This window comes from Sarcophilus harrisii, chromosome 6, assembly GCF_902635505.1.
Source record: "Sarcophilus harrisii chromosome 6, mSarHar1.11, whole genome shotgun sequence".
Classification (NCBI taxonomy): Eukaryota; Metazoa; Chordata; class Mammalia; order Dasyuromorphia; family Dasyuridae; genus Sarcophilus; species Sarcophilus harrisii.
Window position 1 is genome coordinate 219,306,424 of NC_045431.1, and position 25,522 is coordinate 219,331,945.

General features: G+C 38.2%; 1 protein-coding gene across 9 annotated transcripts in view; it reads left to right on the top strand.

Moving 5' to 3' along the window:
* Positions 1-9,612: 9,612 nt before the first annotated feature.
* The window catches only part of HIPK3 (homeodomain interacting protein kinase 3), a 93,950-nt gene continuing 78,040 nt past the window's right edge, over positions 9,613-25,522 (top strand). For 7 of the 9 annotated variants that reach the window (XM_031942346.1, XM_031942351.1, XM_031942350.1 and 4 more), the window contains exon 1: positions 9,613-9,692. The gene's annotated coding sequence lies outside the window, so the exon portion shown is untranslated. Of the gene's footprint in view, positions 9,693-10,803; positions 11,102-13,430; positions 13,729-25,522 lie in introns of those variants that run through there. The other 2 variants (XM_031942347.1, XM_031942349.1) reach the window with 2 other exon arrangements.

The following is a 25,522-nucleotide window of genomic DNA, read 5'->3' on the forward strand; positions in this document are numbered from 1 at the left end:
GTTCCCCAAGGCCAATTTTCCTTAATTTATCTATTTTGTCTTCTCCTAGCTCTCAGTTGGATGTCCCATCTATCACTGGTCCAGTTTCTCCAGTGACATAGTCAATGACAGAGGGGTAAGGGAGAATACAATTCTTCCTCTAAACTCACTTCATTCTCTCCCCCTCTCCCAATCCCTTTTTATTATATATTAAACCCCTGGTTTAGGGCTTAGAAATGTTTCTCTTTCTTTCAATCAATCCCAGCATATCTATCATTCAATTTCATGAATAGTTGGGAACAATTTACTTCTTAAAGCTAGTTTATACCTTGAATATACCTCTATTGAATCAATAGAGGTGTCTAGGAATATTGTTTGCACTTAGTTTACATGTTTGATGCATTCTAGAACTTAATGAAAGAGGCATTTGTTTACTGATAAAGATATCAAGGCTTAGAGTAGCTTTTTAATTGTATTAATTGGGTTAGGGGAAGGTGTGTGAAACACTCTCTTACACAATTATGCTTTTTTTTTTTTTTAAATAGTCCATGAAATAGTTCATGTAAATAGGCTTTTATTTGCTATAGGAAAAGTTATCAAGTGAAAAAGAAAGCATCCATTCAGACTTCCTTAGATAGTTTTTCAAAGGCACTCTGGTCATCCAAATCATTGGCAAAATACTCTACTAAATTATATCATTAATTAGTGATTTACTATTAGCATACCCTGTCTTGGTTTTAGATTGGTTATATTTATAATATCATAGTAGTGTCTTTATGCATTCCTCATATACTTTGTGTTATACTGAAACAGTTCATATATTCACTGAATTTAGTATTTTTATACTTATTTTGGAGGATTTTTATAATGGAGGCAAGTATGATATTGAAGAAAAAACATTAAATTTGAGATCAGATTGTATTACAAGTCTGCCAGGATTTAGCAATATCAATTAACCTGTGTGAGCCTCAGCATGATTTGTGAAATGAGAAGTTTGGGAAGAGATGATCACCATGACTTGGAGATTAATAACTTCATTGTGTTAAGTGACTATAGCTGTCATGCCTGTTTTTATGACATGTTATTGATCAAATCTATGATTTATGTGGTGCTGAGTTCTCAATTAGGATTTAACCCACAATTATAGCATTATTCCTGTGGGAAACATGTTCATTGACAATGTGCTTTACGACATTGTTTCCAGAAGTGAATTGTGGTGACCAATTAGCACAGTGTCACAATTAACATAGTGGGTCTCAGAGCTATGTTTGTAATATAGAAGTAGTAATTTATATCTAAAGAGTGATGGCTTTCATTCTAAAAACATTTTTCTTCACATTCAATTAAACCCTCTCCATTTACAATGATAAACTATAGATAATAAGCACAATTGATTGGTAAACCAGCTGTAAAATTTTGGGTTCAGTAATAATGGGAGAAATATTATGTACCTGCTAGTGCAAAGCAGCCTCTAGGTGGCTCAGCAGATATAGCCCTAGGCATACAATCAGGAAGACCTGAGTTCAAATCTAGCCTCAGACATTAGCTGAATGACTCTGGGCAAGTCATTTGACCTCTCTGTCTTTTTTGCCTCTGGAGAAGGAAATGGCAAACCCTTACAGTATCTTTGCTAAGAAAACATCATGAACAATATTAGTGTGATATGGCCCATGGGACTATGAGAAATTGGATATGTCTGAATGCCTGAACAATAACTATTAAACAAAACACTGCTAAGAGCAAGGGACATATAGAGAGCAACTAGGTGATATAGTGGATAGAGCACCAGCTCAGAAAGAAAGAAAGAGACAGAGGAAAAAAAGAAAGAAAAAAGAGCTAGGGACATGAAGACAAAAGCCAGTGGTAGTCCAGCCCTGAGATGAGAAAGGATTTAATTCTGATAGCAGAAGTGGGAGTTTAAAGGAAGATACAGACTTGAAAAAAATGTGACTGCTATCTCTTATTTTTAGACAGTTCCTTTCTTTGGACAATTTTTGGTACATAAAAGAACTTTCAAAATTTAACCTTTTTCTTTTCATTTTCCTCCCTCTTCAATACTTCTAAACAGGTGTGACTTTATAGGTATGAGTAATCCTTTCATACCCGAGTTTAAAATCTTCATGAGTTGCTATGTCAAAAATAACTTATCAGTTGATGGCCAAACCTTTGGAAATGAGCCTTTCTAAACTTAGCTTGGTTAGTCCTCAGTTGACAGACAAACAATCCATCACTGCCTCTATATTCCCTGGTTTATTAGGATCTGCCAGGGTTGAAACCTTATTAAGATTGGGTAAATTCAAGGTAATCTTCATGGCATTTTGAGGCAACAGGATAAAATTTTAATCAAGGTAAGTTGGGTAGAATTCAAAGACAAATAAAAGCTAATTTCTTTCTTCCTGGAGTTTGAAATCTAGTGAGTAAAATAAGGCATGAAGATGAGAATTCACAAAATATCATTAATTTCCTAAGTGTGAGAGCCCCATTTAAGCAATGTAGAAGTTAGTGTGAAGTTAATTGCGAAGGAGTTGCTTGAGACACAAAGAAGTTAGATGACTTACAACTAGTAATTGTCAAGAGATATGAATTGACTTTAAGCCCAATACTATATCCACTACCTTATTTTGTCCCCCAAAACTGTACATAGATAATGATCAGTCACTCATTTAGCAAGTATTTATTAGGCTCTTACCAGGTGCCAGCCACTAGATTAGGGATACACAGAAACAAAATTGAAACAGCTCCTGGCCTCAATCTATCAGGGAGGCTGTGAGGGTAGTGGGGGGAAGGATTGATATATGCACAATAAGTACTCAATAAATGTTCCTTAGAATCATTAATCATTAACAATAATCATTAATAAATAAATGGTGTTGAGCAGAGGTGTCAAACATGGTCCCACAAAAATCCTGCATGTAGCCCAAAACATTAAGATATAACTTGGACATATTAAACAAAATAAAAATACAGTAGGATATAATGTATTTTTAAAATAAATACTTTTCTAAATCAATATAGCTTGCAAGGATCCCTAGGTACAGTTTAGTGGCCCTAGTTTCTGTTTGAATTTTTCACCATTGGTGGAGAAGTTGGATATCAGGCAGGGGGTCTCAAAGGAGGATTAATGAAAAAATTGAGATTGGAACTGAACTTTGAAAATTAAAATATTAAGAGGTGGAATATGTTGGGGTTAGTGGGCAAGTAGGGATTGGCTACAGCCAAGATGAAGGAAATGACATGAGCAGTCACAAAGGTAGGAAAGCATCAGACATGTGTGCCTAATAGGGAATAGATCAGCTTGGCTAGACCATAGCGTAATTTACAGGGGAATAGGAAGAGACAAGCTAAAAAGGTAGACTAGGGTCAGATGGTGACTGATCTTGTATGCCAAGCTAAAAAAACTGGAATTTTTCCAGTAAGCTATGGGGAAAGGCTCTTGAGTAGGAGAGCAAAGAGATCAAAGGGAAAGGAATTTGGCAACAGCATGCAGGATGGATTGAAGTGCCCTGGACTAGAGTGGAGGTGGGGGCATCTGGAAGGAGACCAGAACCAAGGAAACAGTTATAGTTGAGCCTCAAGGAGATAGTAATCTTAATTAAGATGGTAGCACTGGGTTACACGAGTAAATATGAGAAACATTTGAGATAATGCTACCTTTCATTTTTAAAAGAAGTTCCCTTCTTCCCCTTTTTAGAGATGACTGCATCTCTAAAAGATGAACAATGTCACAAGTATGGAGCATGGATCCCTCTACCTAAAGATCTCTTGTCCCTGGAGAATTGATCTGAAGGAGAGTTGAAAGTATTGAGAGAACATTTTCTGATGTTCTGGGTGGGTTTTTTTTGTTTTTTTTTTGACATGTTAATCTTTTCTCCTTTAAAAAAAATATTCTTTTTTTGGTGTTTTCTACTCTTCAATTGTCAATCAAAAGCCAAAATTAAGGGAAAAGAAAACTTTATAAGCTGTATCTCAAGCCTAGGCACAATTCTGTTTATCCATTTTGGAAGTACCTCGTATTTAATTTGGAGGAAACAAAAGATTTTTTTTAAATCTAAATTTTATATACAACTTATGAGGATTCTACTTTCTCTCCCCCACTTCTTTTAAAGGTGTCACCTAAAATACTCTTGTCATAGGTTGGGAAGCAATAGGCAATAAAAACATCTATTTAAGTATGCAATGATTCTCTTTTCCCTTAGTCTTGTTCTAGTTACAATAATGAAAAATGTGAGGAGATAATCATTCTGCAAGCTCAATTCCCCTTTGTGAAAGCACTGAGAGACAGTATGGTAGAGAGAAAAAGAATGCTGGACACAGGGTCAGAAGATTTGGGTTCAAATTCTACCTCAGACCTTATTAGCTGTGTAACCATTAGCATGTAATTTATTTCTTTAAGTTTCAACTTTCCCATTTGCAAAATGGGGATAATAGCACTTGCATTATACTTCACAGTGTATTGGAAAAGAATGGAAAAGTGCTTTGCAAACCTAAAAGTGTCGAAAATAGTGAGTGGTTATTAATGGAAACTCAATTCGAGTTAACATTAAGTGTCTACCTTTGTCCAGTTATTCTGAGGGGCTGAAGATAAAGAGAAAATAGAGCCATCTGTGCCCTTAATGAGCTTATTTTTTATTGGAGAGATGAAGAAAACAACATATATGTGTAGCAACCTTGATCCCTTCCTTCCTTACTTTCTCCTTTCTTCTTCCGTCCATTTTTTCTTTTTTTTCTTTTCTTTTCCCCCTTTTCTTTCGTTTTTTCCCTACTTTTCCTTTCTTCTCTTCATTCCTTGCCTCCCTCACTCTCTTCCTCCCTTTCTCCCTTTACTCTCCCTCTTTTTCTCAAACACATGCTCAAATTGGTGAGCCATATACTTAAAAGAGCAGAGAATTTCTTTTCTCAGAATTCAACAGGTAATTCTGAGTAGCTTTAAGTTTCTTGAACTGTTGCTTACAAGCCCCTCCTGGTGTATTTCCACTTGATTATCGTTGAAACAATTATTTTGAGAAAGATTACTTACTAAGCAGTTATGCAAGGACAATTGTACAAAAATATCTCCCTATTTCCCTAATAGGGGACAAACTCTCTCCTTGAACACACAAGATTCCTAAGAAGAATGGGCTTGTCAACATATTAGGAGACACCCTGTTTCCCAGAGGTAAGGCCCAGCCAGCAGGTTGTACCCTGAGGTTGGCATAATAATCCTTTGCTCTGATGATCTATCCACTGGACCATCTAAAGCGCTTTTAAGTCTAAATCTATGATGGGTCTATTTGATTTCATGCAAAGACTTGAAGCCCCTGTGATTCTTTCAAATTGGGGAATTATTCATTCTTGGTTTACTTTTGATTGATTTATTGAATTGAGATGTCAAGGCTTTCATGATTAATTAGACTAGAATGAATATTAATAGGCAATATGTATGAAAGAAATATATCCAAAATGTTTGGGTGAGAGAACCAAGAGTCAGAAAAGATTTCTTGTAGGAAGTAACTCTGGAGGTGAACCTTGACAGGAACTTCAGGTTTCAAGGGGAGGCCTTGAGGAGGGGAGTACATTCCATTCATGGGGGACACTCTGTGCCTGTGCCTTGTAAATTGAAAAATTTATATCCAGAACATCAAACAAGTAAGTTTGTCTGAAAATAAGAGTGCTAAGGTGGGGGTGAGAGGAATTAATGTATAATCATCCTGGAAAGAGAAGTTGGAACCAGATTTGGGAAGTGCCAAACAGAATTTGCAAATATAAACATTTTTTCAAGCAATAGAGACAGAAATGTACTTCATTTTCCCAACAGAAGACAGCAAGGGTTGGCAAAAACCAACAACCTGGGTTATAATTCTTTGTCTGCTACTAATTGTAATGTAACTTTGGGCAAGTCTTGAACCTCAATTCTCTTGTCTGTAAAATGGGAGCGATACTACCCAAAGAACTTATGTCATAAGGTGGTTGTATCAGATGAGATAAAGCATGTATAGTTCTTCAGCTATCATCATCATCATTATAAAAATGAAAATGAGATAGCCTTTAACTTCAAGGAAGAAAACAAGCTTTATTAATCTACTATGCATGAGGCTCTGTGGGCTTTTATAAATATCTTATTTGATTTCCACATCAATCCTGGGAGGTAGGTGATATTGTCATTTCCATTTTACAGTTGAGGAAACTGAGGCAGATAGCGATTAAGTGACTTGACAATGGCTACACAGCTAATAAGTGCCTGAGGTCAGACTTGGACTCATATTTCTGAGAACTGGTCTAGTGCTCTATCATTTTGCCATCTAGTTGCTTAGTTGAAGATAAGGAGCTTGTTTCCTACTAAGAAAATAAGGATATAGTATGTTCATAAATAAATATGTAGGGTATATGTGTTGCCTGTATAAAAAATATCTGTCCACATGGATTGTCTAAATTCTACTTCTGGGAAAGCATGAATATCTTTGGAATATTGCACAACCCTCCCCAGGGGAGATTTGATTCCTGCAAATAGGGGAGTAGAAAAAGGGGCTATAAGGCTGGCCACACTTTTCTTTTTGGAGAGAGAATGTTCAAGACTGTAATTTTATGTCTGCCCTCTCCTCCCCTCCCCTTCCCCCCAATCTTTCTGGGCTAGGGAAATGACTTTTTTTTAAAAGGTTCATATAATTTTCCTTGTTGCCATCCCTTAAAAGGATATTAGAGGGTTTGACTCTCCACTAACTGCTACTTATAGGAACAGCCATCTCAAATTGTGAAGAGCAAGAAAACCCATTTATAAAAGAGAGCAAACAGAATATATAGAAAAATAGAAGCTACACAGACTAGAATATCCCAGAAAATACAAAATGGGCTCTTTAGGTGGGAGCAAACCATTTCAGAACTACCAAAACCCTGAAGTTTTTGTGGGGGAGATAAACTGAAAATCAGAGATATGTTTAGGTGTTCATTCTTTCAATGTCTGCCAGTTCCCCAATCCTCCCCTTTCCCTTCTCCACAGATGTGGTAGGAGCAAACTTCTAACCCATGGCAGCATGCAAGTTAGCCTAGTTTTTTCTTTAAAATTTATTGAGACTATCCTTAGGACTTTGGGAATGAAAGGCTCAAGCGTTGCCATTACTCTCAGATTGTCTGACTACAAAATAACAAGGATGTCTCTAGGATTTCTAATACAGAGCAGGGAAGTCATGGGCATCTCAGGCAAGGAATTCAACTTGGCTCAGCAGAATCAATGTGGTGTCCTCAATGACTGTCTTTGTTGGCTACCTCTACCCTTCCCAAATGGCTAAGTAAATCTGTGTTACCTGTTGGCTGATCTATGAGTATCGTATTTTATTCTAATATTGAACCTAAGCTCTCAGAGCACCGACCAGAACAATGAGTCCCTCCCACTGGAGGGATGTGACTGGAGCCATATGTGACTTCTCCAAAGCTCTTGTGCTAACTTGTTTCCATATACTAAGCTCTTCTCATCAACTGGGTATCAACTCAACGACAGCATGAAAAACTCCAAGCTTGGGAGCAGAGCAGGTTACAAAGTAAATACAAAGTAATCTGAGGAGGAAGTGAACGTCATCTAGGGGATAGATGGGGAGGGACTTTCTGGGATAGGTGACTTTTGAGCTGAACCTAGAAAGATAAAAACTACAGAGAGGTAGCGTTGAGGAAAGAGCAAATGCTAGGCGTGCAGATGGCTGGAAGATATGGAATGAAGAGTACTACTAGGACGTCTAAGGAAGGTTTTTGATATCTAAATGTTAAATATTCACAGAATCGTAGAGTTGGGAGGGACCCAAGTAGCCAAAAGTATGTTCCTAACCCTATGCAAACCACCGTAGAACTTTTGGAATTAGATTATTCATTTCCAATGAATAATCTAAAAATAAACAAAAAGTTAGACGTGTTATTCAATCCCACTAATTTCACCCGAATTCCTGAATTTAGAAGGGTAACTAAGTGCAATGCAAGCCAGAGAAGGTAGATCCCATTTCTAGCCTTGGATCCCGCCACTAGCTAGCGGGGATGACTTTGGGCAAATGCGTGCTCATTTCTAAAAGAGCGGAATTGACCGATTTCCTATGTCTCTTTCAGAACCAGAATTTTATGATCCTTAAATAAAGTCGGCGGCGCGCAAGGGTGCGAAGGGTTAAGGAAATCTCCTCGAGGTGAAATCGCCCGCACAATAGAGCACCCGGGGCTCGAGAGCTCTCCCATTCTTTGCAGTCTCTTCCCCGCTCTGGGACTCAGTTTGCTCCTCTGTGCTTTGCCTCGATGATCTCAAGTCCCTTCTAGCCTAGACCCGTGAATTTATGGTTGGAGATGAGTCATTCCCTTGGTTTCCTGAGGAAAAAGTGGAGGAGGTTCACTTGGGGGTGGGGGAGTGGGGAGTGGAAGTGTTCAACTTCATCGCAAGCTCTCGTCAGGGGGAGGGGGTCTTTCCGGAGTCATTTCGTCTCCCCTCCCCTGGCGCCGGATTTTCGGGTGCACTTGACCGTGGACGGGAGGGAGGGAAGGAAGGAAGGAAGGGTGCCGCTCTGGATGGAGGCTCTCAGGGTAAAGGAGGACTACATCTCTCGCTCTTTTCTCAGGGGTGATCTCAGCCTTTGCCAGCGACGGCGGGCATGCACCTGGGGAGCCGCCCCCCTCCCTCCCCCCAGGACCGAGACCCGGGCCCGAGGCAGGGCCGGCGCGTGGCGCAGCTCCTGGAGCCTGCAAACGCCCACTTCCCAGGGACCGGGACGGGGTTTCTCAGGGGGGCTCCTGAGGAGGAAGGATGGGCCAGACAAGGTTCAAGGGCATCGCGCGGAGGGGGAGGCCGGCGGGCGGCGGAGTCGTGCCTGGGATAGGGCGCGGCTCGAGCTCGCGCCCGCGCTGGGGAGCGGGGAGCGCAGGGGCCGGCTGGCTGGCGCGGAAGGGAGGGTGGGGGAGAAGCGATGGGGGCGGAGGAGGGACCGTTCCCGCGCCAGTTCGCGCTCGGGCCCAGGCCCGGGTGGGGGAGAGACCGGGAGCGGGGCGGGGCTGGCTCGCGCTCCGGCGGAGGGTAGGGGGCCGGGCTGGCGCGAGCTCGGGCACGCCCGCGCACGCGCGCCGAGGGGGAGGCTGGCAGGTTCTGACGCGGGGAAGCCCGGGGTTCCGGCGCGCGGCGGCGCTGCTGAGGCGACGTGGGCAGGAGTGGGGAGAAGGCCGCCGGGCCGGGCTGGACGGAAGAGGAGGAGGGGAAGGGGAAGGTGGAGCCGGGGCGCCGGCGGACGGCGGCGGTAGCTGGGAGAGCGGCGGGCTGGACGGCAGCGGCAGCATCGGCCCGCTGCGCAGGGCGCCGAAGGGCCGCGCGGGCTCCCGCTTCCGCCGCCGCCTCGTTCTCGTTCTCGCGCGCGCCCGGGCGCCGCGCATGGGCCCCAACCGCCGTGGCCGCGGGAGCCCGCGCCGCCCGTAGGCCCCGCGAGCCCGCGCCCCGCCGCGCCCCCGGGCAGGAAGATGAGGCGGGCGGCCGCGGAGCTCAGCCACGGCAACAGCAGCGTTAGCCGCAGCCACAGCGATAGCAACGGGAGCGGGGCGTCGTCGTTCCGCCGTGTGGTCTCAGCCGCCGGCCCAAGATGGCAGCGGCCGCCGAGAGGGGCTGAGCCCGGGCTGGGTGGTGCCGCCTGCTGAAGCGCCTGCCTCCGCGGTCGTCCCCGCGACGGACATGCCCCGGGCCGCCGCCGCGGCCGTCAGCCGAGGGGAGCGCGCCGGCCTCTAGGAAGGTAAGAACCCCCGAGGCTCGCGCTTCCGGGCGGCAGCCCACCCCGGCCGAACTTGACCTTCCCCTCCCCCGCCCCCCGCGGCTCTGGAGCGTCCCCTCCTCCGCCCGCCTCGCCTCGCCTCTTCCCGGCTCCCCCGGGCGGATCTCGGCAGGCCCCCGTCCGGCGGCTGGCCGCCTGTTCTGAGGAAACGTGGGCGCGGACGGCGGCCGCCCAAAGTTTGGTTTGGTCCGAGACAACTCGACCCTCCCCCGGTCATTCCTCACTCCAGATCCCCTTCCCCCATTAGAACGCTGGCCCTGCATCCGCCCCCCCTTGTCAGGACCCAAAGCCCGCTTTCTTTTCCTTGCCATCACACTAAGTTTTCCACAAAAAGAATTCCTATACCCATGTCATTGCCGTAGAACCCCCATTACTCATCTGCCCCCTTCCTACCCTTGTCATGACTCTCTGACGCCCATAATCTTCCTCTTGTTATTACCCCCCCTCCCCCCAGCCTTCTCTGGCACCTTCTTATCCTTGCCATTACCCCTGGTCCCATAACCTCCTGCTTTCTCCCCCTTGTTATCGCCTCCCCCCTCAATAAAAGCCGTCCTTAGCGCCCATAACGCATAACCTCCCTCAACCCCCTCCTTGTCATTATCCTTGTCACTGCCCTAGAACCTCCATAATTCTTACCCCAAAAAGGCTTCTCTGGTACCTTCTCATGCTGGAGCCTTCTTAACCTTAACCTCCATGGCATCTTCTTACCCTTGTCATAAACCTAGAACCTCCATAACCCCTCCCTGTCTGTCACCTTCTTATTCTTGTCTTTACCCTTAGAATCCTCATAATACTCCCTTTCTCCCCCCAAAAATCCTTATAAGAAACCCTCCTCCTGATCCCTCTTCCCATAAAAGCCCTTCCTGGCATCTTCTCCCCCTTTCTCATCCTCCTAAATCCCCCTCCCCACAAAAGCCTTGGTAGCATCTTCCTACCCTTGTCATTATCCCGGAGCCCCACCTTCTTCCCTTTGTCATTACCTAGACCCCCGCCTCTCCCTGGTCATTGCTCTAGAACCTCCTCACAGAGCTCCTCCCCTCCTTCCCCTGTCACTACCTGGGCCCCCTCCCCGCCCCCTCCCCTCGCTGGCGTCGGGCTTCTCCCCGGGCGGGCATGGAGTGTGTCAGACTCGCGGGAGCTGCGTGTGTGTGATTGTTGTGAAAGAGAAATGTGATCCCGCCGCTCCGCTTCCAATTGCCGGGCGGGGGAGGCGTGGCGGCGGCGGCTGTGCTGCCGCCGCTGTCGTCGGGACTTCTCCCCTGGCTGGAGCCGCCGCCGCCGCTTCCCCTTCGGGCAGGGCTGAGAAACTTTCGCAAAGGTGTAAAATATGTGTCTATTCTTGTCGCGAGGGAGGCGTACGCTTTAAAATGGTACGGGGATCTCGGCGCGGAGGGGGGCTCCGCGCCCGGGGGGAGGGGGGAGGGCTGGGTGTCAGCCTTTAAACGCCTTAGGACCTGCTGGTGAAGTCCTGGCTTTCCGAGTCCTGGAACCGGGGCTTCACGAACGCGTGGTGGGTCTGCTAGCAATCGCCTCTGGCCACCTGTCATGGTTTTGTTCAGGCGCCGCTTCAGGCTTATGGAGAAAGCTGCTTATTCTCTTCTGTTGGAAACTGTTTTCTTGTACGTGGGGCATTTGGGGAACTTAAAAAAACCCCCAACTACAACAACAACAAAAAACTAGCCGAGGCTTTTATATATTCAGATCGTAATTTTGAACTTCTTAAATTCTTTTTTTCTTTCTTTCCTTCCTTTTTTTTTTTTTTTTTTTTTTTTTTTTTTTTTTTAGGTCTATTTATGCTGACGGTACTTTCCTTAAGTGGAGGTACTTAGGCGAAACTTTTTCCTCCCCTCAATTTTATACAGTAAGCAATGATAAGGTCTTGATAGGTTATAATTCAACTCAAGTATTATACTTAATATTTAAAGTAAACAAAATTCCACGAATTAATTATTATTGTCTCATACGGTTTTTTTTTTTTGAGTGCTAAAAGTGAAAAAGAAATAAGTTCAATTCTGAAGTTCATAATATTAAAGAAGACTTTTCCCAAAGAAGGAAGTTTCTTGTTTGGTTAAAACTTTGAACATGCTCCATAGTTACTTTTGTGATCATTTTTTAGAGCTTCTTTCATAATAGCTCTGAGATTTGACTTTTAAGAATTTGGGATTCTCTCATCCACCATATACTCGGTAAGACCAGATTCTGCTTATGGTTGCAAATACAGTGCTAATTTTATACAATGAGCAATGATAAGGTCTTGATAGGTCACAATTGAGCTCGAGTATTATACTTAGTATTTAAAGTAAACAAAATTCCCTTAATTATTTATTGTGGTTCCACTTATATACCCTTTTTTGAGTGCTAAAAGAAAACCAAATAAAGTTTCAAGAAACCATTACATCAACAAGTTATTTTTTACCTTTATGAACTGTGTGGTCCATTATATATGAAGATAAGATTAGGATGTTGTTTTTTTTTTTACATTCTCCAATTTAACTTTAAAACTTTTTTGAATTTTGAAATTTGTTTTAATGTTGAGGTGAAAAGGTAAATTGGTAGCTTGTTAGTATCAGAATATTAAGTGTGCTAAGCAACTAAAATTAAACTATTTGAGATTCAGGGAGTAGTCTCACATGTTATTAACTTCAGTTTAGGGATAGAACTGCATAATTGAAATTTTTTTACATTTCAACCAAATAGAAGGAAAGTAAATTAGAATAAGGTAAGATTTGCATGAAAGTAAAAGAACTGAGTAAAGTGTGATGGATTACAACCCTATTTACTTATTAAATAGTTTGAATTCATACATAGGCTCAAATGATAACTAGATATGTCAGGCAAGCAGATAGGGAATTAGCCTTATTTTATTTTTGTGAACTTTTTTCACTAGTCATTGTGACTTGAAAATAAATCTTGTCATTAGCTTTTGGATTGGAATTTTAATCTTTTGTTAATATGCTTAGAAACTCTTTTAAGTCTTCTTTTCCCATATTACCGTGTGTGGAAAACTATAAATATAATGATTGTAATTAAATGAGTATAATGGCCATGGATTCTTGTTTTTAATCTGTTTTTTGTAGAAATTTTAGGAAACGGCTTTCAAGCTAACTTTGACCAGCATACTGGTGCTCTGATTAGTTTGTTTTTCTTTTAAATATCTGAAGCATGAATACTCAATGATAAGACAATATGGGTTTAGACAGGTGTGGGAAGAATGCAGGAAGGAAACCCCTCCCCCCTCATGGATTTCAGAAATTTGGATTCATTAATGTTCCTTAAATTAACTCATGGGTAAATGTCATACCTATGTAAATATCCCCTTCTTCTCCCCCTCTCCCCCCTTGTATTGGCCTGTGAGTGTTTTGTATGTGGGTGTGTATTTTTTACATTATACTTTTCTTTTGGTTGTCTCTTTTAATAACATAGAAATTGTTAGTCTTTTCACTGTACAAAAATAATTTGTCAAATCTGTATTTAGAACAGAATTTCCACAAAGTTCGTTCAGAAGCATAAAGTTGTAGCATTTTGAAGAATCTTCAGATTTGAGTTAGAAAATGAAAAGATGTAATGACATAATGTATGTCAGAACCTTTAGTGGTCAAAGGAGTTTGTAAATGGGTATATTTGAATTTGTTACTCTTGTTTTACAGTTACTTAGAGAACATAGAATAACTTATTAAATCATTATTATAATGTTGCCAAAATAAATTAGGATGTTGTAAAATTCGAGGGTTGCAGCTTTCCTAATTTCCAGGTGTCTTGTCTTACTATAGCTTAGAATTTGCCTTTTTCTTTTGGCACTAATAGTGTGCTAAAGTACAACCTTTTTCTCTGAATTGAACCTTGTAAATGGGCCTTCTAAGCCTTTGTGACCTCCATTGTGATATGCTCTACATGGAAGGCACTCTTGAAGACAGAATAGAACTTCAGCTTGTCCAGAATGAGGCAGCCTGTCTGTGTCTCTCTTTTTAAAGGCAGTATCCTCCAGAAGCATGATATGGTATTGTTGTTCACCTTTTAAATAATGTGAATTGTGTTAAACTATTAAGATCTTTACTATGGTCAACCACTTTTTTATAAGGGAAATTTAGATCAACAGGAATTTTCTATAAAGCTCTTTATGTGTTGGGATCCAGTTGCTGAAAGAAAAAAAAAGACCACCTCTTAGGTAATACCTTAAGCAGTTAATGTCAAATAAGTGATGGTACAATTTTGGAGTTGAACTTTTGAGGGATTGATGACATTTGTATCAGTGGAGGAAATTGGGGAGGGGGGATATTCGTAGAATCCATATATTATGAGAGCAGAGTCCATTTATTTTGGTTGATTTAATTAAAATTAAATTAAATGTGCTGTTGGGGAAAAAATGTCATTGCATAACGTTTTTTATGTTTCATTTGTGTGGTGGATAAAATCTGTATTTCATACATTGTGGTTAAATTAGATATTGTTTTGTTGTTTTTTAAGCAGGTCAGGCTACTTTCTTCAGTTATTTAAGCTGTCTCTATGTGTCTTGGAAACTGAGCCAAGGTAGTAATAATTGGTCATTCTAGTTTGCTATGATTAAATTACTAAACAGTTGGGATTATGAAAACATTGCTCTAATGGTGTTAAGAATTGGCAGTGTAGGGGAAACTAACTGGGGAAGTGGATAGAGCACCAGCCCTGAAGTCAGGAAGATCTGAGTTCAAATGTGGACTCAGACACTTAACACTTCCTAGCTGTGTGACCTTGGGCAAGTCACTTAACCCCAATTGCTTCAGCAGGGGAAAAAAAAAGGAATTGGCAGAGTATTGACCCAGTTGAATTTTTCTGGTTTTAAGTCTGGTTTGCCATGGATATTTGTATTTGTTTGACGTGAGATTGGGACATAGCTGTGTCAGTTTTTTTTTTTTTTCCTCTGACATGTCCCTATAGGTCATTGAGAAGATATTTACCTTAAAAAATTTTTTTTTTCTGGTGCCAAGTCAAATTTTCTAAAAACTTTTATTCTTTTTTTTCTGGCCTAGGTAGGACCAAATTGTTGGACTTTAAATGTGTTGTTATTTGGATCCAAACCATTTATTTGGTGGCATAAAGTGTTTTTATTTATGTGAACCAAAGGGCAAATTGTTAAAAATCTAAAACACAGGGGTCCTCAAACTACGTATGCGGCAGCTGAGGACAATTATCCCCCTCACCCAGGGCTATGAAGTTTCTTTATTTAAAGACCCACAAAACAAAGTTTTGTTTTTACTATAGTCCGGTCCTCCAACAGTCTGAGGGACAGTGAACTGGCCCCCTATTTAAAAAGTTTGAGGACCCCTAACATAATAGTATATATATATATATTTTTTTTGATTGGTTCCAAACCATTTTTATGAAACACACTGTCATTTCACATATAAATATTGTGAAAGATCCCAAAAAGAAACCAGTTAGGTTAATGAGAAAAAACAAAAGAGAGAAATATGTTTTGGCCTAAAAGCTCAAATTTCTGGAGATCAGAGTTCATTTATTTATGAAGACAAAGTCAGTGAGCAGTTGTGGTAGCTGAAAGAATAAGAATAGGCCAATGACACCTGTTAAATGATCAGTCTAGTTGAAATAGCATTAGCATCTCTATCTCTGGTTTTATATTCCTTGCATTCTACTTCCATCTTTTCTTTGTCTCTTGCTTACTCTCTTCCACTTCTCACCTAAGCATGGAAAGGATTTACTTAAGATGTGGTATTTAGGAATGGTTTATTATTTTGAGTATAGTTTTTAAAGGTTTTATGTTGTAGGTAAAAGCAGCTTAATTAAACACATGAAACAGGGATATTTAATTAAAACATAGGGCTAGTCTACAACCTGTCATTTGACAAGTTCTGAACTTTATGACTTGTTGCTATTGTAGTCATTTTTTAATTAGTTGTTTGGTTTAAGCTGATTTTCTCTGTCCCTGCCTCTCCTCCCCTCCCTCATTTTTCCTTTTTATGATTACTATTTTATGTGTTGCTTAGAAATTTTTTTAGTGATAAATTAAACATTTTACTAAGTTTCTCTCTCTTGTTTACCTTAAGTTAAGATTACTACAAGGAAATTTGATTTTTAAGAAGTCAGATCGCTTTCCACATATTTAGAGGAAAAATACTGAAGTTTACTTCACCATGCCTTTTTCCCTTTTATGATAAGTGGAATTGGTGTGAAAAATTATGCTACCCTTAGAAAAGTGATGTCACTGGAGAGTAAAAAAAAGTTACAAAGAAAAAGTGGAATTACTTTATGAGTAATTATACTGATGTGGACTTTTCTCCTTTACTGCTATTCTTTTCTGCAGGGAAGACCATCCTGAAGGACTTCTTAGCACAAATCCTTATGAAACGCAGTCATGGTGTCAGTCATAATATTTATTAAGCACCTTCATCGTGCCTGGCACTGTGCTAAGTTCTAATAATGGAAAGACAGTTTCTACTCTCAAGGAGCTTACAGTTTAATGGGGAGATATCATGCAAACAACTATGTACAGACTATATGTGCAGGATAAATTGGAAATTGTAAACAGAAGAAAGGGACTTAAGAAAATTTGGCAAAGGCTTTGTATAGAAGATGTCATTTTAGTTGGGAAAGGACTTGAAGAAAACTGGGGAAAAGAAAATTTTTTAAAAAAATGAGTTGATGAAAACAATTACAAGTTATTTTGTGTTCTTTTCTTTTCTTAAATGTTTTTCTTGGGAATGTATGAAATAAAATACAGAAAAGTTTAATTTTGTAGAATGGTGGAGTCTGAAATGCCTGTTGCAGGGACTTTGTAAAACCCTGTAAAACAATCTTTTCAGAGCTTGAAAATGATATTGGTTTACATTTCTACATAATTGGTTTATCATCTGTTTAATAATACAGAAATAATCTTATAGGCTTGGAAGACTATATGACTTCAAATGTATAACATTGCCAGTTTTAAATAATTAATAATCCAGGTAGAGATTCCATGTTAAAGATGGAATTGGATATCCTAGAGAAATTTGTTCATTATATATGTATATTGTTTCTGGTGACCCTAAATCTGCATCTAAAGTTTCTTTCCTTTCTCCTAGTGATATAATTTAAGGGAAGGCTTTTGCAGTTTACTTACAAGAAATGTAAAACTTTATTAAATTCTTAAAATACTGGCAGGTGTATGTTAGTCTTCAGTGCTTGAGAAACTAGAAAACTAGCTAGAAAACTGTTATGTTAAACAATAGGACATTGTTGGAATTGAAAATTAAAAAAAAAAAAACCTTACAATAAATTATAATTTGGAAATGAAACTATTATACCACAATAAATTTACTTGTGCATATGCAAGTAGAATTGCAAATTGAATAGTGATTGCAACACTAGCTATATAAAATAATTGATTACATCATCAAAGTTAATGTGACTTTGCAATATGTTAATGGGAAGTATTTAGATTTGAAAATTGATCTTGTGGCATAGATGATCTTAATTTTAAATTATTTTCAGTTTAATGACACTGAATTTTAAAAGGTTCTTTTCATCTTCTTCCCCTTTGTGTTTAGATAGCAATCTCTAAGCTTTATTAGCTGTCAGAGGTCAGGAAATCTTTGTAAGACAATAAATTTTTCAATTGATACTTGAAAGCTCTTAAATACTCTTAAGTATTTTCAGCTCACCTTCCATTCATCTCTCCCTGTGTTTCACCCCTTCTAAACTTGTTCTTCATCTTTTACCACAACCTCCTGTCATTCCATCTTTTACTGCTCAGGCCTCCGTCTTCTCTAATCTGAATCCTATAGTTAGGATTAGTTAACCAGTTTAATTTTTTATTTCTTCCAAAATCCTTTGCCCCCTTGCCCTGACCTCATTCATGCCTTGCCAAATCCCAATCCTGAGTTACACCCACTATGTTTTTTCCCTACTTCTACTCATAGTTCGCTGAATGGCACTGGAGGAAGTCTTACAACCATGTTGACTGTGTACACTACAAATTTCTGTTATTTGATCTCAGCTTGGCCCTCACTGCTTTATTTGACAATCCTTTTATTCTTTCCTAAATGACTTTATATAGTACTCCACAAAGTAACTATTTCAAGCCTCCTTTCTTAATTCTTTTAGGCCACCATTTTCTCCTTCAGTCTCCTTTCAACAGAAAGCCTTCCTTCCTACATATTGAGAAAATAGAGGCTGTCTGTCATACTTGCCTTTTATTTTACACTTCAGAAATTCTTGACATCATTCCCCAGTACTTGCCAAGGATAATCCTTCTGCTTGTATCCTCCATCCTGTCCTCTCTCATCTCATTGCTTCTATAATCCTCCTTTCTTTAATCATCATTCTCTCCCTGCCTGCTGGTTCCCAACCTTCTTCCTTCAAACATGCTTGGGTCTTCTCAGCCTAAAAAAACCAAAACTTCATGTGATCCTACCATTCCCATGAGATATTATCCTATATTTCTTGTCTTTTATAGCAGAATTCTGAGGAAAAGCTGGTTGCACTCAATTGCTTCCATTTCCCTCTCTTCCTACTCTTTAACACTTTGCAATCTGGTTTCTGAGTTCACTTTTTGGAATTTATTAATGAGTTTATTCTTTCCAAGGTTATCAGATCTTTTGATTGCAAAATTTGATGGACTTTTCTCTCTTCTCAAACTTTTAAAAATCCTCTGTCTCATTGACAGTGTAACTTGCCCCCTTCCCCTGTGTACTTTCTCTTCATTCTCTAGTTTTTCATGAAATTATGCACTGTCTTTTTTGTTGGTGGTCCTTCAAGGCTCTGCTCTGAGCCCTCTTCCTTTCTTTTTCTAATACTTCTTTCTTGGGGATATTATTAGCTCTCTTCAGTTTAGTTATCTTTGTATAGGTGAGATAATGCCTTAAACTCCCACATGAGTTATGTAGTTTTGACTCATCTTTTTGGACCTCAACTAGATGTCCTATAGGCATCTCAGACTCAGAGTGTACCAAATGATATTTTTTCCTAAACCCACCTCTACTCTGAAATTCCTTCTTTCTGTTAAGGGAAGCATTGTTCTTTATTATATATATATATATATATATATATATATATATATATATATATATAGTCTTTATATGCTATCTCTCCTATTTCTGGAATCTATTCTCCTAATTTTGTCCAGGTTTTATTAGTTTATGTATCATTTTCTTATGACAGCTCCTCCAAGGCAGAGACTTTTTTGTTTGGTGTTTATGTCATCACTACTTAGCATTACGCTGTGTATGTAGTAGTTGCTTAAACAAAGACCTAGTCCTTGAATTAGATTGGAAAGTTCAAAAACTTTAAGATTTCCTGTTATATTTCAGAGTTCAAATGTTTGTGGTTTTCTTTTTTTTTCCAATTTTTAGAATTTTTATTTAGTTTTGAGTTCTAAATTCCTTCTGTACCTTCTCTACCTTCTCTCTGAGACAGTAAACAGTCAGATATAGGTTTTATATGTGCAATTATGTAAAACATGTTAGTCATTTTGTACAAAAAGATTTGAAAGTAAACAAATGAAAGAAACAAAGTGAAAAATAGCATGTTTCAGTCTGTATTCCAAGCACTATTCTTTCTCTGGAGGTGGATAATATGTTTCATCATTAGGCCTTTGAGATTATCATATCATTGTATATTGTTGAGAAAAACTAAGTCACAGTTCTTCATCAAACTATATTACTGTTACTATGTATAATGTTCCTGGTTCTCTTCACTATGCATCAGTTCATGTAAGTCTTTCCAGGTTTTTCTGAAATCATTCTGCTTATTATTTTTTACTGTGCTTGTGGCTCTTCATGATTTAGTCAATTTAATTGTTATGAGTGCAAAGCTACAGAAGTATTTCAAATTCCAACAAGATTTCCTGAAAAATTTGAAGTTTGCAACTTAGGTTGACTAAGAAAATAGAATACTTAAAAAAAAACTCTTATATGATGCTTATCTTTAGCACACATACCAGCCTTTTTGCATACTTGTCTATTTTTTTTTTTTTTTTATTCCTTGTCTTTGATGGTTAACAAGGGAATTTCCAATTCTTCAGGATATGTGTGCGTGCACTAGCGGGTGCCTGCTTGCACAGGTGTGTGCATATTTAGCATAAATGAAAACTTTAGCTTCTCTCAGTCTTCAGATCAGGCAGTTATTATTGTGCACTAAGTGTGAAAATACCTGGAGAAGATTTTGGGTCTCAGAAATAATTTCTGAAATCACTTACCCATTTGACACGAGTATCTTTGTAACATAAGCTCCTTGAAAGCAGGGTCCATTTGTGTCTCAGCACTACGCACCGTGGCCTGTAACTTACATGCTTGTTAATTGGGTCAGTGCCTACTATTTTATTTTTGATTTGATGCGTTAATAGCATTTGCTGTTGAATTGTGTTTTTTAGTGATTTTAAAGAATGAAAATGCAATACTTTATTAAGCATCTACTCTGCTGAACATTGTGGTACTGGGACATATGCAAAACTAATGAAGGTGTGACACATCTTTAAGTAATTCTACAATCTAAAACAGGTATGCACAGTATAAATGTATTGGAGAGTTTCGAAACAGTACAATGTGAGGTGAAAAGGGGAAAGGGGTGTTGTTATGGCTGTGGGGGAAGGAGAATCTGAGGAAGGCAAATCACATAGGACTTCAGATGTGAGCTGAATTAACAGGATAAGTGAGAGAAAAATAGAAGAATGGACATCTCCCTCATGGGGAGGGAGCAGTGTGAGAAACGGCTTTGAGGTGGGAGGACAGTTGGATGTTTAGGAGTTAGAGAGCTGGACAGTTTGGTTGGAGGGCAAAGTGTGATGCATTGCATTTCTATTGATAGGGCCTGGTAACTGGATAAGGTAGGAGAAGGAAGAAACATAGGAGACTCAGGTTTCTCTGAGAGGTCTGATATAAGATCTTAGGTCATAAATCTAGAGCAAGGAGTCTTAACGTTTTTTGGTGGCCTGTACCTCTTTGGCAGCCTGGGGAAAACTTCTTGACTCCTCAGAATAATTTTGTCAAATGTATAATATGAACTTAAAGAAAAAGTTCACGAATCTTTAGAATAAGAACTAATTTCGAGCTAGAAGAGACCATAAGAGTAATCTAGATCAACCCCCTCATTTATAGATGATTAAGGTTATATATTTGCAGGAGGTCAAGGAGCAATAAGTGGCAGAGTCAGGATTCAAAGTCAGCCCTATGTCTCCAAGTTTATCATGCTTTTCACTTCATTAATTTATATATTAAAATTTTCTAGCAGCCAGTATAAGTAGAACAAGAGCAGAAAAGTCTTTGTTGTTACACTCCTTTACCCTTAGTAGATTAAAACTTTCGGCATGCTATATGTGGCAAAAATCTGCCACATTTGTTTTCTTGAAGAATGCTTGCGTGATTTCATAACTATAATATTTGTTGCATTGTTATAACACTGATACCTTGATACTTTAAAAATATATATCAATAATATTTTATAGTAATTTATGAATTTTAAGAATTCATGGTGGTATTTTTCTATCAATCTTTGCATGATCATGAATGAATCTGTATACAGTTATACAGTTAGAACTGTATAACAGCGTAACATTGGTAACTGTGAGATTGATGAAATTAGACTTGTCTTTGTTTGTATACAGTTGAATAAAGGGAAAAAAATTTGCTTATTTCATTTCAAAAATTACTTCAGATATTACTTATTGCCTAATGAATATATTTATTTTGGATTTTTAAAAGTATAATTTAAGGAATAAATGTTATACTTTGGTTAATATCATAAATTTAAAACTGGAAGGGACTAATCTAGCTCCTCCACTTTATAGAGAAGGAAACTTGAAGGTCAAGGAAGTTCAGTGATTTTTTTCCAAAAGGTACACATAATAAATGACAGAGCTGGAATTCAAACTTCTGACTCAAAATGTAATTAATATTCTTTATTGTTTCATGCTTATGTTTTCATTAGGGTTATTTTATTATTGCTGGTTATTTTAATACTAAGAAAATTCCTAGTGTTTAGATTTCTTTATTAATGACAGAAATAAGTACCAATTTTTCTTTTTCTTTTTTGGGGGGGACAGGGTCAGAGGAAAGAAAGGTTTTCATAATGCATATGAGAATTGCTACCATTTTTCTTTTCTGATTAGTTAGGTTATTGAAATCTATCAATCAATATTATGTCTTTTTATTCTCTTTTCCCCCCTATTTTCAAAGATTTGTGTGATAACCTGATGAATTCTTATGAAACTTCTTTTTGTGTGGATGCAAGTTTTTTTCAGAAAGAAAATTCTTTTTGAGATTTGATCATATTCTTGTTTGAAAAAGAATCTAGGAAAAGCAAAATAAAGATTTGATTTGGGAAGTATGTTATATAATCCAATTTTCTAAATTTCTGTTGAAAAAAATTAGTCAATCAATACTTTAAAAGTAGTGATAATCACTCTTTTGCTTTGAAATTAATGTCCTTCTAAAATGTTCATTCCATTTCCTTCAGAGATTCCACTGCTAACTATATGTCCTAAGTGGATTAAAAAAAAAAAAAACTATCTGCAACAAATAACGGCAATACTTTTATAGTAGTAAAGAATTATAAAGTAAATTGACTTGGTTTGGGAAATGGCTAAAAAAGCGGGGCTCATGAATAATAGATATTGTGCTCATGTGAATGATGAATAAAATAAGATGAATAGAAAAGGATTCATACAAATTGATGCAAAGTGAAGCCCAAAGAACTGGGAGAAAAACATACTTAATATCTGCAATAATGTAAATGGAAAAAAACAGCAATAAAACAAAATTTCATGTTTTAAAATTATAATGAGCCAATTTGACCTTAAAGAAGACATATGACAAGACAGAGTATATAACCCAATCACATCTTTTCTCAGTTTGTTGATTAATTTTGTCTGCTTTTTTGCTCTCTTCTTTTGGAATTCTTTGGTGTAAAAGCTGGGTGTCTAGAAAAGGAGTGGAAAGAGGGATATAGTAGGAAATGTAGCTCACAAAAACCAAAGTATATTAGAAATAAATTTGTTTTAAATAAATCATTGGTCAGAAAAAAAGAAATTGATGTCTTCACTCTATTTAGGACTCTGTTGCCCCATATAATATCCAAATTGATCATTAATATTTGACTATGATAAATGATTGTTTAAAATTTAGTGAGTTTTATGAAACTCCTAATATTGTACTAAAGATATATTAAAATCACTTACAATTCCTTGAATGATCACTGTAATTTTTCTTGAGCTTCATTTGGATCTCATTGGCCATCTTGCCCTTTCTTTCATATCTGGGGTTCTGGAGAAAGGGTAAGAGAAAAGAACACAGTGGCTAAGTGGATTTGATATCAGAGGACTTGAATTCAAATCTTACTTCATTTACTGTTTTTACAGTGTTAGGCGCTTAATTCATTGAATTTATGGACTTGGTTTTCTCATCTATAAAGTGAGGGGGATTGGACTAACTGTCCTCTCCTAAATTCAAGAAAATTTGTATTTTAAATGCCTTTAACATTCTTCTTGTTTTTTATCTTTTATGTCATGAAGCGATTGTGTATGATTGTGTATGGTTAACCCTTTTAGAAAGGTTGTATAGTAGAAAGTTTATAAAGACTACTTGTTTTAAAAAAATAATATAAAAGTGGAATAGCTATTCATCCCAAATAGGGAATGAATTACATCAAATATAGTTGTAGATACACAGTACTGTAGGCTACATTGGGATCTTAATATTCTTAATATTCTTGTTTTGACAAATAATTTGACAATTTTTCCAAGCCTCAAGATCTTTCTAAAGACTGATGTCTTATAAATATCATGCCTTTTCCAAAGTGTTTGCAGTTGGAGAGATGATTATTGTGATTTTCTATCCCTTCCCTTTTAGTCTCTTAGATACTTAAAAGAAAATTGAGATATATACTAATACACCCACTTTATAGATCTTTAAAATGTCTTGGATTAGAGGAACTTAATTTTTAAATCAATATTCTGTTTTTTAAAAATTGCTAATCATTTTTTTCTCCTCAGGCAATTGAAGTTAATAACGGGACTTGCCCAAGGTCACACAGCTAGGAAATGTTAAGTGTGTGAGTCCAAATTTGAACTCAGATCCTCTTCAGGGCTGGTGCTCTATTCATTTGCACCACCTAGCTGCCCTTACCATTCAGTGTTAACATTAAAAATGTTTTTTAGTTCCAAATTTCCTCACTCCGTTTTTAGCCTCTCCCCCACCCTCTGAGAAGGCAAGTAATAACAATATATTTGAATGTCACATTGTATCACAATATCAGTTATACATGTGAAATCATGCAAAAATATTTCCATATTAGCCATGTCATAAAAAAGAGCAAAAAAAAAAAGGGAAAAAAAATATATACTTCAGTTAGTATTCTGAGTTCATCAGTTCTCTGTGATGAGTCCTTTAGAATTGTCTTCCATTATTGTATCAGAGTAGCTAAATCTTTTACAATTGATCATCATTACAATATTCTTATTGCTGTGTACAGTGATCTTCTTCTACTTACTTCACTTTACCTCAATTCATATAGGTCTTACCAGGTTTTTCTGAAATCATTCCCTTCATCATTTCTTATAGCCCAATAGTAGTTTTATCACAATCATATGTCACAGCTTGTTCAGCCATTCCCCAATTGGTGGGCCAACCTTCCAATTTCTAATTGTTTGCTGCAACAAAAAGAGTTGCTACAAATATTTTTTGGAAAAGATAGATAGGCAGTAGATAGAGTGCTGGGCCTGGAGTCAGGAAGACTCTTCTTTGTGAGTTCAAATGTGGCCTCAAACACTTACTAGCTGGGTGACCCTGAACAAGTCACTTCACCCTATTTGCCTCACTGTCCTCATTTATAAAATGAGTTGAAGAAAGAAATGGCAGACTGTTTGAGTAGTTTTGCAAGAAAACCCCAAATGGCGTCACAAAGAATATGACATGACTAAATGATGATAAATATTTTGTCCTTTTCCTTTTTTGTTGATCTCTTTGGGATATAGACCTTATAGTTGTATAGTTGGATCAAAGGATATTCAGAGTATTACACCTCTTTTGTCACAGTTCTGATTTGTTTTCTAGAATGGTTGGATCTCTTCCCAATTCCACCAACTGTTCATTAATGTACCTATTTTCCCACATCCCCTTTAACAGTTGTCATTTCTGATAGATGTAAAGTGGTACCTCATAGTTTCTTTAATTTGTATTTCTCTAATCAACAGTGATTTGTAGCATTTTTTTTTCAGATGACTGTCAGTAGCTTTGGTTTCTTCTGAAAACTGCCTGTTTATATCCTTTGACCATTTATTAATTTGGGAATGGTTCTTATTTTTATAAATTTAAATCGGAAATGAGGCCTTTATCTGAGTTTGCTAAATGATATTGCTTTGTGGTACTTTACCTTTTGGTAAAATGTAGTTTTCATGATTATCTTTTTTAATTGAATCTGGCTTTGCTTTTGCTATACCTGAGATTATGATTATTACCCCTGCCTTTAAAAATTTTTCTTTTACTTCAACTGCTACATAATAGATTTTGCTCCACCTTCTTATCTTAACTTGGTGTACGTCTTTCTGTTTCAAGTATATTTCTTATAAACAAAATATTGTTGAATTCTAGTTTCTAATCCATTTTTCTATCAACTTCCATTTTATGGGTGAGTTTATGCCATTTATATTCCCAGTTACATTGCCTCATTTTGTATTTCACTCTATCCTCTTTCCTTCTGTTTATTCTTCTTTCTCTTTTTATCCTATATCTCCTCAAAAGTTTCTTTTTCTTCTGATCACCATCTCCCTTATCTATTCTCCTTTTTACCATTTGTCCCCCTTTCTCTTATCTCCTTTTCTTTCTACT